This window comes from Haemaphysalis longicornis, unplaced genomic scaffold (genome assembly GCF_048455015.1).
Source record: "Haemaphysalis longicornis isolate Haplotype H1 unplaced genomic scaffold, Haemaphysalis longicornis Haplotype H1 scaffold_1, whole genome shotgun sequence".
Lineage (NCBI taxonomy): Eukaryota > Metazoa > Arthropoda > Arachnida > Ixodida > Ixodidae > Haemaphysalis > Haemaphysalis longicornis.
Window position 1 is genome coordinate 72,057,755 of NW_027526203.1, and position 20,350 is coordinate 72,078,104.

The window sequence follows — 20,350 nt, forward strand, 5'->3', positions numbered from 1 at the left end:
ACAATAGTGTGTGTAACCTCAAAAATGCCCAAATAAAGGGAAAGAAAGGCTTGATGCCGAGTAGTCTGGAAGCTTGGGTTCATTTTTCAATTCGCAAGTTTGAATCCCCAACAGTAATTTTTTTAAAGTTTTGGGCAGTATTTTCTATACTGAATTCACCATTTTTTCGCGGTAACGTTCGTTGCCAGCGAGTTCGCAGAACGCGTGCAGACTGCTTGCCGGCCAGTCCCCAATCGGCCGACCCTTGGCCTGGTGTGGACACGCCTTTAACACAGGCACAAGCCAGGCCAGCTCTAAAGGTGTGGGAAAAGCGCATCGAATCAAAGCGCCTCCAGGGACGCGGCGAGCGTTCATCCACTGCGTACGCCTCGGCTAGAGCTCGTTACCATTCCAAGCCGTGCTTACATGCTTATGTGAAGCATTTTACACCCAACAAAATGGCAGAAGCGTGGTATGCCGATTACCGAGATATCAAGAATGCCCAGCCAACGATAAAGTCGGATTCCAAGCATGTTGTTTCATGGAACCGAAAACAAAACTGGTTTGAATTGTAATTCTTGAGGTAGTGCATTCTGGAGTGAGTTCATCTTGACTATAAACAGTGTGCAACTTAAAACTCACCCTTAAGGCACCCCGTTTTCCTGGACATGAGTCCCTGAAAGTGGACTGCCCACTCTCACTCGAAAGAAACTTTTTGACAGAACCTTTTTGGCAAGCGTATTCAATATGTTTCCTGACAAACCAAGAGAATAAAGGTCACTGAGAATACCGTTGCGCCTTGTGATATCGTAAGCCTCCTGGATGTGAAAAAATGCCGTCATAGAGTATTATTTATGAATGAATGTATCTTTGATATTGTATTCTAAGGCAACCAGGGGATAATTTGTATATCGACCAGCCGTGAAGCCTGCCTGGAAGCTCTCGAGAAGACCATTGTACTCTAAAAAGTACAGTATCCTCCTGTTAATCATCGTCTCGAGGAGCTTGCACAGACCGCTGGTCAGGGCAATGGGACGATAACTAACTTGCTGGGGAAGACGGGTCTTTCCCCTCTTTAAGAAAAGCCACTACAACTTCTTCCCTCCTAGACCTTGGTAGGTGCGGTGAAAGCAATGTTTTATTGTATAGGTGTAGAAGTGCATCCAGAGTGTTGGTGCGTAAGTGCTCTGTCATAGTGTATGTAATGTTGTTTGCTTCCGGAGCTGAAGGCTTACACGTGCTCAAAGCAGCCCTCAGCTCACAAATCGAAAACTCTGAATTATAAGACGTCGCTGACCTGTTGTTATCCGGCAGGGGTTTTTTCGGCAGATATTTTATGTTGCCTGAAAGTTTTCGTGTAATGTGCAGAGATGGGACGTGTTGGAGGTGTTGTGCAAGTGTATTAGCCCGGTCGTCAAGTGTGTCCCCTGTGGGCTAACCAGGGGTAGGCTGTATGTTTGCTGTCCTTTGAGTTTACGTATTCATGTCCATACCTTGCGTGTGTCTGTGTATAGATTAATTGATGTTAAAAAAGAGCTCCAACTATGTCGTTTGGCTCATGGTGCACGCGCTTGCCAAGTGCCTTTGAACGTTTGAAAAATATAAGGTTCTGTGACGTGGAATACCGACGGAGGATACTTTACGCCCTGTTCTGGACCTCTCTCGCACGTCTACATTCCTCGTTCCATCAGGGCCCCCGCAGGTTGCGTGGAGCAGCGGAGGCTGGGGAATGGACTTTTTGGTGGTGTCGAGGATGTGTGACGTAAGGATTTAGCTCGCCCCTTTAACGTGTAGCTGTTTAATGGACATGTGGTAAAGTGCAGATGTCTTTGCAAATGTATTCCAGCTTGCTCTTGCCTCATTGACCTTTTAAGGGAAGGTGAACTGTATTTGCCTTTGCCTATCTGTGTTAATGTAATAGTGAAGGGGTCCCTACCATTTGCGTCTGTGCCCACTTCTCACTCCAGACATAGATAGAGAATTGCAGACCCGATAGCAAAGTGAAGATGTGAATATGTGCTGTGTCCTATGTTATGGCATGTAGGCGTTTTTTTATATGCATGCTCCCGTGGACGGTAGAAACTTTTTAACAAGGCAACCTCGGTCATCCGTGCGGGAAGAACCCCTAAAGCTGAGGTAGCTAATCTACCAGCCCCTCGAAATCAGAGCTCGAGAGCAGGCAGCCAGGAGAGATGTAAATGGAGCATACAGTTATTAACCTGATAAATAATATGGTATGGATTGCTACAGCCTCAATTGATTAATTGAATAACTTTTATTGAGCTTCAAACAAAGAATAGTGCACTCAGGCACCAGATGGTGTTTAAGATGGTGGTACTACATGCTAATAATTTCCGGGCGACACTCTCCACACCAACCGCGGCCCGTGTGAAGCCATACGTGACTTTTCTAAATATCATGTATTTAAGAAGTTCGTCTGCTTGCTATTAACATGTGTTTCTTGGAGACACATCACGCTTGGCTGATTGGAGCTTGAAATCTCATAAACATCATCGAGTTTTTATAATTTTCTTTTCCCATTATTTATATTTTGGAGCAACTGGAATACGTGTTTCTTGATGTGTCGTCTTTCGGGGGTTGGACTCTTGGAGGGGGCTTTTTTACCTTCTCGATTGACCTTGACTCCGCAGCCTGTTCCTTCGGCGGCGATGCAGGCAGGAACGGTAAGACGTCCATCTCATCGTCATATGTCCGTGGGGTGCCCGGCCACCCAGATCACCAGGGCTTGGCACCCTTTTGGGTGCCCTTCGGTTTTGCCACCACCGCCACGGCCATCGGGTGTGCCACGGGCGGGGCAGGCAGTGGGGAAAGGATGGGAGCTTTTGCGCCCCCCCCCCCTCCCGTGTCTATCTCTTCAGTTCCCTCAGGTGTACGGGGGGCTGACGGTATGGCGACGGAAGGAGTTGCATCGCTCCAACGGTGTTTGTAGCTACATCAACCACTGCCGGCTCTGCATGCGTCATGGAGCCGAGAGCCTCCTATTGGAGGCGGGGGGTGCAGGGGCAGGACGAAGTTCGTCCCGCGGTGCTGCATCCCTGCCGATACCGGGAACCCCCCCCCCCCCTGGCGAGCTGTGTCGGAGGATCTTGGAGAAGCGAAACAGGCAAACGTTTTTCGCTCTTCCGATTAGGTGGGGTTTTGTGTCGCTGTCCAGTTGATTACGCGCTTTTCTCCATTTAACTTGATGCAGGATCTGGAGAAGGCCGCGTGGGGCGGGCATTCACAGATGGGTCATTTCAAAACATTCGCTGTACAGTTGCCTCGTGGGTGGCCGCGGCTGGGGCACTTGGAAGTTGACTCTAGTGAGTTTTCCACTAAATGCATTGCTGCCGCGGCTATACCGTTGACATGTAAAGCAGCTGCATGTATTTTGGATGTACGGTCTTATTTGACACCGGAGGAAACCTGCAGCCGCGAATAAGGTTGGAGCGATCTAATGTAAGGAAGATGTGCTTTGTTGCAATTTCTTGGCTATCTCTGTGGATTGTAATTGTCTGACCGCTGTCCCTCCTTGGTCACCCAGGCCCTCTAGCAAATCAGCGTCGGTTTCATTTTTCAGGTTTAGCTCAGATATGACAGCTTGAGTGGTGTTCAGAGTTCTATGGGAAGTTACTTTGATTGAAAAATCCCCAATAACGGTTGGTTCAAGAAGGGATTTGATTGTGACTGGTTATTGACCTCGACAAGAATTTCACCAGAAGTAAGTTTCTTTGCGTTGTAGTCCTTGCCCACTACACTCTCGATAAACACAGCAATAAGGAACACTGATTTCGATGTTAGAGAGTTGGACTTATCAGCAGATTCGATGATCAAAAAGCCATATAAGCTGTCAGGGTTCGGAAATGCTAGCTCATGTAGCGGTGGATAGTCGACTCAGGTGCGGTCCCTTTTATGAGGCCAATCTTGTGATTTTGGTATGCAAAAGAAGCAGAAAACGGGGGTAACCTCTTGGCTCGGTTTATCCGGAAGCCGAGAGAGGTTCCGGAGCTCCCTGCCTGGTAAAGAGACAGGGCGCCCACCCGCCGGATCTTGACAGACTCCGACGGCCATCGTTCGTGCTTTCTCATCCTCCACCTATACACACATCGCAACGGTTGGATCCAGATTATGTTTGGGGGCTCGGGGTCTGCGGTGTCGCCAATACCGTCACCATTAACACTCGGGGTGCCCCACCCGGGGAGTTTCACTGTAATGTGATTTCACCATAGAGTTAGAGATCTTTACAAGAAACATGAAAGCAGCAAGTCTCGCTCTATGTATGAGGTGGTTCAGTTTACAATATATTATGTTGCTGAAAAGACCTAATTAAAAAATTACATGCAGAGCTCATATGCCAGTTTGGTTCAGTCTCTTGAGTTTGGCAACAGTGTAGTGCCTGTCATAGCTTGGTGCATTACTAGGGGACGTGTCCCAAAATCTGTGCTAGCATGAGCCCGGCCCGGTCGGTAATGTCCCACCACTCATTCACGGTCTGCACTCCAGTCATTCACAACCACCCCTTACCAACGCGACCATCATGCTTGCTCCTTGCACCCTTCTTTACCGAGGATAGAATGTCATCCCAGCCTCAGATGAGGAGACTCCCCACTTTTTTGAGGATACGCCTAGTGTTCCTTATCAGGAACCTAGTACAGCTGACGCAGTTTCTCATGTTAGCAAGCAACATTATCCCAATTCTTCCTTTTGATGATTGCGTCATTTGGCCACGGGGCATTTAAAACATGGGAAACCTATCTGCAGAACAATCTCGATTCTCATTCAGATCTCCAAGCCAGTGTGGAGAGGGTAAAAAAAACCGCTACTCTGCCCTTTATGCCGACCTTTCTATTGGTTATAAGCACAGGATGCCCTAGCAACAAATGGTCACAGAAATGCTATTGTGACGCTTCCATCACTGTGCGATCGCATTGTTCAGCAGGGTGGAAGAACCTTGACTAAGGCAAGTACCCCGCCTATGTGCTTACGTATGGTCCCATCCATTTAGGAGGGTATTCAGACCTTGTGCAATGGTTAGTGTTGCATACCCCATCCACTTTGGATGAGGTGGTGTCCTTGGTTTGTGGCTTGACCACAGTGGTTCTTGAATGCCTGTCAGGCTGCAGGAGAGTAAAAACTGCTTCGAAACTGTGTCGTTACGAACTAGCTTAATACCATTGACGCCCTTGGAAAACCCACCATCAAGAAGGCTGCTTCCGACAGCGGAGCACCACATGCTTCTTCCAACCGCAAATTAATCTGGCTTATGAAAACAACATAGAAACGTCCTTTTCACGTACCATAGTAGCGCTTATACGTGCCCGTAGAGCTAGCAAGCTGGCCTTAGTGGCTCAGCAAGTCTCAAAGCCTCCAGAGAGCGTTGCCACAGAGACTCAAGTGGCACAGAAGGTGAAGAATGCTGGAAATAAAAATGCGGTAAAAGGGCAAGACGAACAGAAGAAGACACACCGCACAGCCCGAGCGGGCTACGCGCCAGGACGGGCTGCGCGCCACCGACGCAGTGGCGCGTAGTTCCAGTTTTCCGTGGCGATCACTTGCGTTCGAATTAACTTGGCTTGTTATACATGGACTTATAAGGGAGCTGGGCCGGACCATATCCTACAGTTTAAATTGCCCATTGAACTGAGTCAGAAAATTGAACTCAATTCCACTTCCTGAGGGGCGCAGTTGAATAAATCCCGTTCACCTCTTTATACGTTTTTGAGAAAAAAATCCTAAAATTTTTTTTCGGCAATTTGAAGGGGCAGTATGTACTTGTAAGCAACAAAAATTGAATCTGTTCACTTATGATAAAAAATTCGTAAAAACATGTAACATTCTCGAAATCCTGTTTTTCCGATGAGGTGGCTGTTATGAAAAAACCTTGCACAACGGTTTTTAGACTTTTTGAACTGGTTACCTAATCACTAAAATGCTCTTAGATATACAAAAAAGTTTGTGAATAAGAATTTAGCGCTTTTTATTCCCTCGGGGTATAGTATTTTTTTTTCAATGCAGTAATATTGAGCTCTACACACCATAATAGGAATGCACGCATCAACTTTCAAGCCTTTAGAACAATCAGTTTGGCTGAACGTTCATATCCCCTCTTGCACCTTTTCGGCCCTTCACTGGTGTAATTACAAAAAATCTTTTCCCCCCTCTTAGCAGATCGTAGGGTGATATCCTTAATTATGTTTGTGTATTTGTAGGACTAACATTCATTAGCAAGAACCAATTTGGTATATCCATCAGTGAAACATATTTCGGGATTCGGAAAAATGGCGAAGTTGCTCCTAAATTGAGTTTCGCATCATTACGGTTAATTAGCGCAAAACCATAGAAGTACTTTTTAGATGTTCTTACAGACTACATATATCAGCAATAAGCACTGGAATATTTGAACGGGTGAGTGAGGTAATCCAAATTAAAGAAAACCCAATTTTCCCCTTGTCCTCTGTTAGGAGTACAGTTTCCGAGGACCGGCCTTAGCGAGCCCCTACACCGCGACACAAATGTACTCCCGAAGTTTCACTTTTCGAGGCACCAACCCAGTTAGCCCAAGACTCCTTGGCCTAACTCAAGCCGATGTACTTTGGCCAGTGATTTTCTATCCGATTTTTCCCGCAGACGTGTTCGGGCCATGTCCAAATGTGGGCCCTTTGGCCGTGTACGGCCGTACTCCCATGGCTATCCAACGGCCAGTCTCTGTCGGCAAATCGACCGGATTACGTTCATACGGCCCGACCCTAGCCGTGGGGCTCCGGCCATTTGAAACCCCCCCGTGAACGGCTGAAGTACGACCACCGGAGGTCACTGCGATGTGGTCGTCAGACTCCAGCCGTACTACAGCTGCAGGAGTTCGACCATGCTAGGGGCATAGGAGTTCAGCCACGGTACAGTAACTGTACTAGGCCGATGGACGACCACTGCAATGCAACCACCCGCAGATGACTCAACCGTAGTGTGCAGCCGCCCAAACCTACCACTTTGGGTCCCCTGCACCCTCATCAAATTGAGACCGCATGACACCACCAGCTGTCCAGCAGTCGGCGCAGCCCTGCTTATTGATCAGCTTAAGTTGACCACAAAATTTATTTGATAAACACTGCTTACAATATGTTGTTCCTGTATTTGCTGTACCTGTTTTACTGACGGATGCATAAATTATTAGTTTATTTGCTATAACTGGAAGAAGTGTATTGTCCATGTCCTGATAAGTTGTGTGCGGCCTAGCTGTAATAAACAAAGAAGGGGGGTCAGGGGTTAAGGGGGTGCATACATTAGTGGTTTGAATGTGGGAAAAAAGGAAGTGCCGCTTTTAGCAAATTTCTTTTAACACAATCTTCGTGTACACTTGCATGCTCTGACTAAATAAGCTATTTTTACAACAGTAGGCTAACCGTTTCGTTGTATATAAAACCGGCACGCATGCCTTTACGAAGCGTTTTGGCTCTTCAGACAACTTATAATATAACAACTTATATAATTTCCTTCACACAAAAAGTATGTCCAGTTTTTGCCATGTTTCTCAGAGATAAATTTTGTACTAGATCAATTTTACTGATGAGCTTTCACAGGGTGGATTCTAGGAGAGATCGAATAAGTACGGTTATTTTCAATTTATTTCTGACGTTATTTTTATGAGTTACATGCACATCACTTAATAGTCCAAAGGAACCTAATATTCCTCTAATGTCGTACTTCATTAAAAAAATTGTACACGTTGCGAATGACGCCCTGCTTTTCGGAGCTGCCGTTCTTCCAACCTTATGTTCACGCAAGAAAAGGCGTAAGAGTAGTGCTTCATAATTTGTTTCAAACCAAAGACATATTAATGGTAGTATGCCTACAGTAACCCTTGTACTATGCAACGAATAAAACAAATCAATATTTCATTGCACGGATTTGAATGCGTAAGGCTCTTAACCCCTCGGACGGGAACTTGCGGCTCGGCCTTATGTATACTACACACCTTCCTCCAGCTTTGAAGTCTAACACAGCATTTCTCGCACGCCTCTCGGAAACAGCGCCTGCCGGGCTTTGCACTCTAACCGTCTCAGTGGCCATGTTTTATCACATTCAGTTGCGTCAATGGCTCGTGTTACTGCTTTTTTGTTACGGCAGTTGACACTCAGGGATTGATTGATTGATTTCAGTTTAACGCACCGACGCAACGCAGGCGATGAGGCGCGCCGTAGTGGAGGGTTCCGGATTAATTTTGACCACCTGGGGGTCTTTAACGTGCGCCGAAATCTCGCACACACGGGCGTTTTCGCTTTTCGCCTCCATCAGAAAAGCGGCCGCCGCGGCCGGGAATCGAACCCGCGACCTCGTGCTCAGCAGCGCAACCCCTTAGCCACTGAGCCACCGCGACGGGTCACTCAGGGAAACCAAATTTTGTAACCTGCTATTCCCATTTGCTGAAAGGATGTCCAGAAAGGGACACTTTTCACCGGGTGTTATTTTTATTTATTTATTTATTTATTAGTTTATTTATTTATTTATTTGACACCTGCGTCGCCTTGCAGGAATTACAGGAGGGGGATACACAAAAAAGTATCCAATTTTAGACCAAATAAGAATAATATAAATACTCAAAGCGTGGTAAAAATCTTGATTAGAAACAAAAAAAATGCAATCATAGGTGGAAGATCGTTCCACTCTCGTACTGATGTAACAAAAAATGAACAGCGGAAGGCGTCATGTTTAAAGGAAATTTAATATTTGACTTTACGATGTGGTCCCTTTTTTGGGATATGTAGGATGGCGCTTAAATACGCTTCTTATTGATTCCAGTCTTCGAGTGGTAGATAGAAAAAAATTTCAACCTCAGGTTTCACCTGATATTTTTCAAGTCCTACAATTTAAGTTCAGTTTTGCTTTCTGTATACGAAGCCGACGATCCCAATTACCCAAAACAAATCGCCCTGCGCGTATTCTGTGTTTTTCAATCGTATCGGCCTGCTCTTTGGTAGGCGGATTCCAGTGAACACATGCGTACTCCAACAATGAGCGCACATGAGTGAAATGCAGTTCCTCTTTTAGGTTAGATAGAAGTTCACAGAATCGCGGGTTCGATTCCCGGCCGCGGCGGCCGTTTTCTGATGGAGGCGAAAAGCAAAACGTCCGTGTGTACGAGATTTCGGCGCACGATAAAGATCCCCAGGTGGTCAAAATTAATCCGGAGCCCTCCACTACGGCGCGCCTCATCGCCTGCGTTGCGTCGGCGCGTTAAACCCCCACAATCAATCAAGAAGTTCACAGAATTTTTGTCTTGGAAAATCCAGAACGCATGCGGCCTTAACGTTTATGTTGTGAGCGTGGCTAGTCCACCTCAAACCACCTTTTAAATAAACTCGGAGATATGTATATTTCCTTGGTATGCTTAAAGCAGCATTATTTACGCGATACGTATTCAACTGATATGAACACTTTTGCATGTAAAGGCGACGAGAAGACACTTTTTTACCTTTCAACTACATTTGAATGGACACACGAAGATGCTATTACATTCAAATCATGCTGGAAATATTCCAAATCAGATTCATTCTCTATATTCCTCTAAACTACAGTCATCCATGACAACTCTGAACAAAGGTGTGAAGGCAATAGTAAGATTTATATATACCAGAAACAAAAGAGGGCCCAGAATTTGCCTCTGGGGAACTCCTGATGTCACGGGAATATATCTGGAAGAACACCCGTTGAGAACGATCGGCTGCTGCTGTCTTAACGGCATACTTGGCTACCCATGCAAGAAGAGTTTTGTTCAGTGTATAGCCCCACAATTTACTAATACGAAGGTCATTAGGAACAACGTCGAATGCTTTTTCGAATGTTAAACAAAGTGCAGTCTACTTTATGCTTATGTATTGCTAAAGCCGAATCATGCATGAACTCAACCAGCTGCGTTGAGCAAGGAAAACCATGATGAAATACGTGTTGACTAGGACGCAGGGGATTATGTTTAACCAAATGTTTCATATCCTTATTGTGGCTGAGCTTGCCTTCAGGTACTGCAAATAAGTTAACATCTGCCTTCGTCATTGACAAGGCTCTGTTGTCATCGCAAATTTAAAATAACACTTATTTTTAAAGACGCGGTCATAAAATCGGATTAAGAAGCTAACTGCAGGGCCCTAAGTTGAGCCTATATATGCACGAGCGTAGCCTATCCTACGTTTAGTTAGAGAAAAATATTGTAACATTGTTTTTGGCAGTATTACTGCCGGAAATTTGCGCTTTTGCGCACCCTTGCCTTTCTTTGGTGAGAGTCTTTGACATGCCGCTGGTGGAGCTCCTGCGTGGTGATGCCCTAAGGCCCTAGTTCGGCCGTCATTTTTGTGAACATCGGTCGCCCAAAGTAAACTGAATATCTGGCAGCCAGACCCCTGCCGTTGTGTGTCCGAACAAAGGCGGCCGGGGAAATACCAAAGTGATGGTGGCCGAATGTTGGCTGTTCAACGTATGATCACTGGCTGCCAGAACCTGGACGCTGGCCAGACATTCCAGAAAGCGGCCATAGGCGGGCCGCTGTACGGACACACTTTCTGTACTGCCTGGGAAATGTATGCTCCGCACATATGGACAAGCCGCTGGGATCATCCTCTCGCGCCTCCCTGTTCCCCGCCCCTCTCCTAATGTATAGGCGGCTATTTGCCTCATGGGACCATGAGCCAGACTGAAGGGGCAGTAATCATTATCCTGTTTCTTGGTTTGGCTCCACTCTCCCAGCGATGCCTACGGCGCCACTGTCGTGTGACTCACTGGTACTTGGGTAGGGCAGTGTTAGCAGTGTTGGATACCTCTCTACCCACAACCGCATGCGACGAAGTGCTGTTGTATGTGCCACCCTTAAAGGAACACTTAAGTGATGTGTAAACTTTGTGGGATTACTCGCACAAATTGTAGTCTGGAGTTTCTAGGCCATGTTTAGACCACTCTCGGCGCGTCTACGCGACTTTATTTAGTAGATAATTCGATCCAAGAGTGCCGTTCTCCTCTCTGCACCATCCTTGACGATTTACTATGACGTTTTGTGAGACGCTTACGCCAGGCACACTTGGCTTGACTGGGCTATTGCGGGGCTTGTCTACCCTCCGACGACTCATTTGGGCGGCCGCCAGTGCAGTGGAAAACTTCTAGTACACTGTACCACCAGCGTGTCGTCGCAATTGGCTCGCTCAGTTAGAACTAAGCGCACGGCACCATTTGGCCCTGGAAGAATGTTCCTTTAGTTTAAGAGGTCGTCGACTGTATCAATCTTAGTCAAAGGCACAGTCAAAGTAGCTCTACACAAGTGTACACGCGACGCTTCACTGACTGGTACGCTGGGAGGAGAGAGAAAAAAGGGGGAAAGACCTGCGAAGTTGAATAAGTACTAAGGAATTTAAAGTAACCCAAACATTTATTGTAAAGCGTAAAAACAAGGTACGGGAAGCAATTTTAACGCTGGGTGAACTAAAAGAGCAGTCAGCAGCACGACCACACATTTTCGATCGATTTCCTTGTCTAAGCAATGCAGTCATTCCAGATAATATATTCGTGGGAATTCGGGGACGCGTACGGCACACAACAGTTAGTTGGTGAAGAATAGTCATCTAAGCTACTAGGAATGCCGAAAGTAAAACAAATGAAACAGGCTATATATATATATATATATATATATATATATATATATATATATATATATATATATATATATATATATATATATATATATATATATATATATATATATATATATATATATATATAAATTGTCTAAGTTGTATTTAAACTTATATATGTATAAATTGTCGCGAAGTGGGCATTGGGTTTGTTTGTTCATATTTTGTTTTTACTGCCCGGCCACACCCGGCTGTGTACGTGTTCCATTCTTTATTTTTATGCCGGACGGGTTATCTCATTCTGACACAGATAGCGTTTCGCCCTAAGTCACTAGCCTCGAATAATCTTCTTTGATCTACAATGTTCTAGATGTAAACCGACGATTCGAGAAACACTCGCGCTGAAAGATAAAAGCCTGCAGAGCAGACACCACGGTATTCTAATTCCCGACGCTCGCTTGCGTACGTCACTTTGCTGACTGCTGCTTCGCGAAAAATGCACAGGGAAATGCACGCGGACGGAAATGCGCAACAGAAATGCACACGGACGTCAGTGATGTAGGCTTGGGTGCCGTCCTTGTCCAAAAGCAAAGTGGTTGCAGGGCGCTGATTGGTGTGGTCGGGAGGCCATTTGGATCGCCGATTCGTTCTGGAAAGCACATATATCGCAGGCAACCTATTGCGGAGTAGTCTCGTGGCTCATCGTCATCGTTGTCGTCCGCGCTTCGTCGTTCCTTGTAGCCGGGGTGGCAGCCGCGCCGGCCGCTGGGGGCGCGGCAGCTGTGGCCGATGGAACACTTGATGAGCGTCGCAGCCGGGCATTTAGGCCTAAGTGGCGGCCACCGGGGGGTACGATACTGGCGGGGTCGATTCCTAATGTTTGGTAGGCTTAATCGGGGCCATCTTGATGTCGATCAAGTCAGCGCATAATTATAAACAAAACAAAACCAAAGGCGGTGCCAGGAACGCGTTATTTACGCGCACAGGGTCGAAAACAGCGGGAGCACATCTGGGGCGCACCAGTTCGGCGTTCCAGAGCACGTGCCTCCCCCCTTAGAGAAAGAAGCCAGGAGAAAGAAGCCACGGTGTTCGCAATCTGAAGCGTCCTCAAAATGGGAACACTCACGAAATGTACTTCGACTGACGCCGGCAAAGTTTTCTAGGCCCCCAATGTTTTAAGCACATCACCCTGTATCACTGCTACGCATATATTTGTATACCTTCTTGTCAGCCATATCGCCATAGGAACGCTGTTCATGGGTGAATTTGCTAAAGGGGGCTTTCCGTGCAAGGTAGTCCCTTGTCGGTTTTGACAAACTTTATTTTTGGGGCAGTAAAGGGGGTGGAAGCAAGTGTCTTTAACCTCGAAAATGTTGGAATTGACCTCGTCGTAATTTGAGGATTGTGTTCCTCTCTTTTTTTGCAAATTGTGGTTTGAATAGATTTTCCTATTTTAACTCTAGGGACGCTGCCCCTTATATTTGTTTTTATTCTAAAAAAATCATGCCACTTGTGTTTTATTTAGTTAGGGGCTGGGAACGCATCTTTTGATTTAAAAACCTGTTTTTCTATTCCTTGTTAATAACACTGTTATTGCAAAGGGAACGTTTTTATACATCTCTTTTTGAACTTTTTTCAATACGTAATTGTGCATACATAAGCCTAGGAGATTTCGGGGAACAAACTTCTCGGGGAGAGCCTCGCCTGGTTTGTTGTTCAAGACTATCAGTTATTTTGATTTTCAGGGTATATAGTTTGCGGATAGCTATATACTGCAGTGATTTAATTTTTGTTGCATATGGCTGTTTGTTGAATATTACCAAGTTTTCATGTCCTGTCTTTTGATTGTGAGTGATTTGGGTGAGCGAGGCGAACGATGTAACTCGATGGGTTCAATACGCAGGTAGTGGGGGTGAAAGGGAGAAGCAAAAAAAATTTAATAGACTGCTGCCGGGGCCTCGATCTGTCGCTATCGCTCACTTGTCGGCCGCTTTTGGCCGTCCAGACGCCTGCGACGGCTCGCAGCTGCCGTTGCAGCCGGTGGCAGGGTATTATTATGGGCTAAGCCCATTAGGGTCTCGGGCTGTTGGCGTCTAATGTTGTCGTCGCAACCGTCGTCTCATGTAGTCACGGTACTAACGCTCCGCGACACCCGTTTACGCCTCGTGCTAGAACGTACCGCATGCTAAAAAAACACCGGGACACTCGTTTATGCCTAGTGCTAGAACGCTTCGTGATTAAAGACACGAGACTTTTACTGCAAATCTCTATACCTCTACCGCTCAACGGTTTCATCTCAATTGGCAAGAACGCCAAGGCGCCAAGAATACGCCTGTACTTGCATGCTTCGCCCCTCCCCAGGTTTCGTATTAGTGGAGATGTCCCGAGATTTTTCTTTTTGGCTTGTCGCTGTTCCCCATACTGCGTGTTTAAAGTGCCCTTTAAGTTGCGTTTCCTTCTCGCTCACAGATATTGCTGCATGTGGTTACCCCTTTACATTTGCACGAAAACCTGCAGAGAAAGGCATGTTAACAGGCCAAGGCATGCCTTTATGGTATCTAGCCAAGCCCATCGATAACCATAAATTGAAAATCCTCAGTGTCGCATTTTCTAGTTCGTTTGTTCTCTTTTTTTAGGTACAAGGGGAGGGTCAGAATGAACAAAAGCAGTAACGCCTGTCAGTATTGTGGGATGGGCGGTACAATGATCTGCGACCAAGGTATTTGTATTAACAGCGGGTGCCTGCTGTCGAGAAAGGTAGCTGCTCTCTTTCATTTCACCTGCAGCAAATCAAAAGACCTTTTGATCAGCTGTGTGTTTTATTTGCAGTGTTGGATTGCAAATTGTCCATACAAATGTAGTTTTCAAAACCCATTATTAAATAACATCCAATTTGTTGGATGCAAAGTGGAATTTAAAGTAACGGAAGCAAAGGACAAACATGTCAAATGGAGCATGCACGCAGGGAACTGAACAAAATTTTTAGGTCATTTTCATAAAAATTTCCAATAAAGCACGCATAATGCATCAAGGTATGCACAAACGTGTTCCAAGGAACCGACGTCATCCCATCTGATGGATTGAGACGGTGCGGTCATGTATTCTAGTATCCCTTCACTGAGTAGTTGAGCGGATATAGGTGAAATCGGTGAGGTGGAAACAAATTCTGCGAAGGAAAATTAGACATCCACCAAGAACGCAGGCATAAGGCTACAGAGGACAGCTATACAGCCGTTTGTCAGAAACTTCACACTTGAAGGAAAGTCGTCCTGGTCTCAGATTCTAAATTTGGTCAATTACACTTGTCACCACTTGCAGTTAATCCCTTCCCTCTCGAACTGAAATGGCTAACCAACTGGTAAGCTCGGTGGGTAGGGCGACTGCAATAGTCTGAGTGGTGATCCTGGACCAAGAGAAAGTTTTCTTCAAGTGCAAAGCTTCTGAACAAGCTGTATAGCTTGCGTATGTAACTGTAGGGCTTCATTCCAGGTGGGTGTCTAACTTTCCTTTCACTGGGTATCCAGGATTCATGGAGGACAAACGTTAGGGGACTGGATGGCGTATTGCTGCCAGCCTTTGCAAGCGCACTTTTGTTGACGCCGCTCTCGCAATGTTTTTTTTTTCTGAGCCACCGCAATAGGCCGCACGTGTGGCCATGCACGTGACCTCTTATACGTCTTTCTCGTATGTTCGAGCTGGCGTTTGTTCGGTTGAAGCGAGCACGCTGTCACAACCGGGATCACATGGCACAGTAACGTCCAGCCAGACTACGATTTTACTGTCTATGACGAGGCTATATCCTTCTCCAGTGGCGCCGTCTCCTATCTTTTTCCGTCCGCCATGCCAGGATTTGAAGTGCCATGGCACACAGGGGCCGCGGACACACATGTTCAACACCACATGCTTCCTAGGTACAGCTCAATGTGTACTGCAAGGTTAGAGGGGCGGAGCCAATTAAGGAGTGGTATGGGATAATTGTGGTTGCTTAAATATATTTTCTGAAAGCTCTATGGTACAAATTAGACTTTGTCTCCTGGGTGACTAACAGGACTTCTCTCGGCTTCACAACCGGTTCTAGACATTATATAGGGCCACAATCGGGAAAAGAACATGAAACCCGTGGTAACAAAAACTTGCACTCATGTACACACCTAACCCACACATAAAAGCACGTCACCGTGTTAACTTTATGGCTTTGCAAATTGTGTTTTATGACCCGCCGCGGTGGCTCAGTGGCAATGGCGTTGCGCTGCTGGGCACGAGGTCGCGGGTTCGATTCCCGGCCGCGGCGGCCGCTTTTCTGATGGAGGCGAAAAGCAAAAACTCCCGCGTGTACGAGATTCCGGCGCACGTTTAAGATCCCCACGTGGTGAAAATTAATCCGGAGCCCTCCACTACGGTGCGCCTCATCGCATTAAACCTTACAGTCAACCAATTGTGTTTTGTGTATACTTATTTAGTTATCTTTTCTTCAAAGGTAGATGGTGTCCTTGTGGATGCGGGCACCCTTTCCCGCATAACGGCAGGCAGCAAGGAATACGCGTGGCCCTTTGCCTGCCCCATAGTGCGGCCTTTGTTTACCCCGGAGGAGCTGTTTGGAAAGTCTGTTTATGGACAAAAGTCCAACTATGATAAGGACGCCACTGTGAAGGACGCCTTGAACCAAGTGAGGTGGCAGGTCATCCTCAATACCGGAAAACATTTATATAAATTCATTACTCTACTGTACAAACGCAGTAAAGATGAGTCCTGTTCAAGAAAATATACAGAATTTCCTTCATTTGAAGTCGGCACACCGACTTTCGCAAAAGAAAGTATCATATAAGTTTAGAGACACCATTTTTGTTTCGTCTGAAAAAAATTAGCTTTTCACATGTTCCTCAAAGACGTTTTTACTACAAAATTACAATGGTGGAAAAGTTAAACTGTTTCAGTACCAAAGATTAGCAGTCAATTAGCTGCAGAACCAAAGACACTTCAGTTTGCTAACTGCATGCCATCATTCAAGTGCACCCGCCGCGCTATAGCCCAGTGGCTAAGGCGTCCTGCTGCTGAACATGACGACGCGGCTTCGATTCGCGGACGCGGCAGCCGCTTTTCTGATGTAGCCGAAAGGGAAAAACGCCCTTGTGTACAAGATTTCCGCACACGTTCCAGATACCCCGGTGGTCGAAATTAATTAGGAGCTCTTCGCTGCGGCGTGCCTCACCACATGGCTTGCGATGAGGTGCGCCCTTTATTGCGGCGCGTTTAATCGCCTATACCCTACAATCAATCAATAGCATTCAAGTGCTGCGGTCATAGTTTTCATTGGCATGGTTGTTTTGCTGATCGCCTAGTCCTTTTAATAAACTATACTGTATTTTGTTGTGGTTTTTCCCTTAAAGTGGAAGTATTTTAAATATAATAATAATGAAAACAAGAATGTTGTGTTTAGGTTTAGAGCATAGTACCTTGGTTCAAGCCAATTTCTATTTACCTTTTGGAATTTTTGTTCGCATACGCATTTTGATACACCTACTCTCAAGTCTACGATTACATTGTTGGGAAATAAAAACCTACCTGTTGGTCACGCGAAAAAAGCTTCTGGGGGATAGCTCCAACAAAAGCAGCCCAAGTACTTTTGATCGGATGAACATATTGTCACAGGCTTTGGCCAGCTTCCCGAGAAACTTACACGAATCACAACCGCATATCCATGTGGCCGATCTCTCCCTATCTGGGTATGTGCTCCGGTGGAAAGACGCTGGTCGATGACCAACGGAATTAAGGGAAGGTAGACGAAGTCCGAGCTCCCGCTGGACTGGGTTTGCAGCATGACCCTGCCTCTGTCCCGGTGGCTAGGGTGTCTTTTGTAAATGCCCCTTCTTCCCGACAACCTATTTAAGCGTTGTCACGTAACATCTTTGGTAGAGGTGCTGGACTTCCTGTTTCCTGTACCTCTTGCCAGCGAGGCTTCATACCAACACGGAACTTCGGAGTCGGCGCAACGCTCGCGGCCACGCGATGCCTATTGATGAGCCCGGATCCCCTTCACTGTTCATCGTTCTGTCCCACCCTCGGGACCCCGGCGACCTCACTGGGACAGACGACACTGATGTAGAAAATTGGCTCCGCTGGTTCGAACGTGTGAGGGCTCACAACAGATGGGACGACACGCTTAAGCTCGCCAACGCTGTTTTTTCCTCAAATAAACAGCTGAGAAATGGTTTGAAACGAATGAAGCACGACTAACCAGTTGGGATATTTTCAAAGAGCTTCGAAAGGTGTTCGGGAAGCCAACTTGCGGCAAAGCAAGAGCTCTCAAAGCGTGCTCAAACATGTACTGAATGTCACGTCACCTACATCCATGACGTTTTGGCCCTATGCTCCAAAGTTGTCTCAGGAATGCCAGAAACGGACGGTTGGCCATATTCTTAAGGGCATAGCCGACCACGCTTTTCACCTGCTCATTTGTAAGGATTGCGCTACCGTTGATTCCATCATCAAGGAGTGTCGGCGATTTGAGCAGGCCAAGGGATGCCGAATAGTTCACCGATTTGCCCGGCTCCCGCAAACTGCGGCGACTTCTTCCTGAGCTGACCTCCATCTACCCGCTCCTGTTTCACGCAATACGGACCCTGTCGCCCCGTCTGCCGATATCACCAGAATCGTGCGTTGCGAAATCGAAGCTATGGTCCCGACCCCCACACTGCCATATGCAGATGATCGCTGCCAACTCCCTACGATCGCTGCAATCCTGGCCGTCGTTCGCGATGAAATGGCGAGCATGGGCTTTCATCAAGTGTGCAGTATCGGACATCCCCATCCTTCTTTTACCCAACAGTTTTGGCCGCCCACGCACGTAAGCCCCCAAGCGACTTTTGTAATCGCCACCGCAATCCTCCTGAATGGCGAACGCCTGACGACAGACCAATTTGCTTTAACGGCTCCCGTATTGGCCACATCGCTCGTTACTGTAGGAACCGCTGGACTCCTCTCACTCTCAATGCGTCCCCTCTTTACGGCTCTCGGTCTTTCTTCGGCTACACTTCCGATACGCAGTGCCGTACTGCCCCAAGGTGGATACCCAACACTTAAATGCAGACCCTGTGCACACCCGGTTCAGCCACTCACCCTCGCCTCAACGTCAGCAGTCCCGATCGCCGCAACCTCGCCGCTCGTCCCCGATGCCCGACCGTGCCTCCCGATACTCCTTGGAAAACTAGGCAGTGCAGCTCCCAGACCTGATGCTGCATATCCGACCCGGTTCGAAAACCCTCTACCTCCTCATTCTGGAAAGCAAATCTTATTAGCCCTTCATGTTTATGGTGTACCGGTAACTGCTTTAGTCGATACAGGTGCGCAGTTGTCCGTCATGAGGTCAACCCTTCGCCGCCGCCTACGGAAAGTCCTCCCGCCTGCCCTGCCCCGTGTTCTGAGGGTTGCCGATGGTGGGATGACCTCCGTAGCCGGAATGTGTACTGCGCGTGTTGGACTGGCCGGCCATGAAATCCCTGATATGTTTGCTGTCCTGGACACGTGCCCTCATGACGTTATTATTGACCTGGACTTTCTCGCTGACAACGCGGTCGTAATCGATTGTGCCTCGGGTGTTCTTCGACTCGAGCTACCGAGCCCCCTTGCTACATATGCAGAACCTCAGCCCCGGCTTCGTTCCACTGAGCACATTCGCCTGGCCCCAAAGGCAGTGACCTACCTTCCGCTGACCTCATCTCCGCCCGTGCCGGATGGTGATTACATCGTTTCACCGGTTACAGACGTGTTGCTCGACCGACACGTGGCTCTCCCGTTTTCGGTCGTAACGGTTGCCCAGAATCGGATCACACTGCCGTTACTAAATTTCGGACTTTCTACACAAGTCCTACCGCAAAGAATAGCGCTTGCCCTGCTTTCACCATTGGATAACTGCAAAATTTCTGCCATGGCCCTTGACACAGCCCAAGGTGACAAAGCAATCTACCACAACCTCGCAAAATAATAGGAGTTTGTGAGAATCATTTCCCCGCACCTTCCAGCGCACCCAGCTCACAAGCTCCGCGGTCTTTTTGCCAGCCATCGCGATATTTTTTACTTCGACGGCCGGCCCTTAAGTCAGACGTCCGTTGTGACGCACCACATAAACACCGGGGATGCCAGTATTATACTCCGACGCCCATATCGCGTGCCTCAGACCGAGCGAGGTGTCATTCAGCGGGAAGTCAATGAAATTCTCAGAAGGGATGTTATTGAACCCTCCTCCAGCCCATGGTCATCACCGATTGTTTTGGTGAAAAAGAAGGATGGCTCCTTGCGCTTTTGTGTTGATTACAGGCACTTGAACAAAATTACCAAGAAAGATGTATACCCGCTCCCTCAAATTGATGATCATTGCGATATGCTTGCAAACAAAGGTTGATATTGGTGGAAGTTTTTCCTCCCCAGATTACACGGTCAAAGAATACAAAGTGCCTGGGCTACAGGCGAGGAATTCTTTGTCCGCACTGCTGTCTCAAGGTTATTAGTATTCGAGAAATCACACAAAACAAACGAGAGGAATGAAGAATTACTTGTGTTAGCTTTTCGCAAGGCATGTTCTCTTCAAACTTATGCATGTCTTACTCTTGAGTGCTTCTATCTAGAACAGTTTCAATGCCTATAGAATGCATGACGTTTTGAGTGTACCGCTAAAAATGCTTTGGTTAGCAATGCCGACTGAGTGGGAACGTTACGCTAACCTTCCAATAAAAAGTCTACAGAAAATTTCAATTCGAACACGGTGG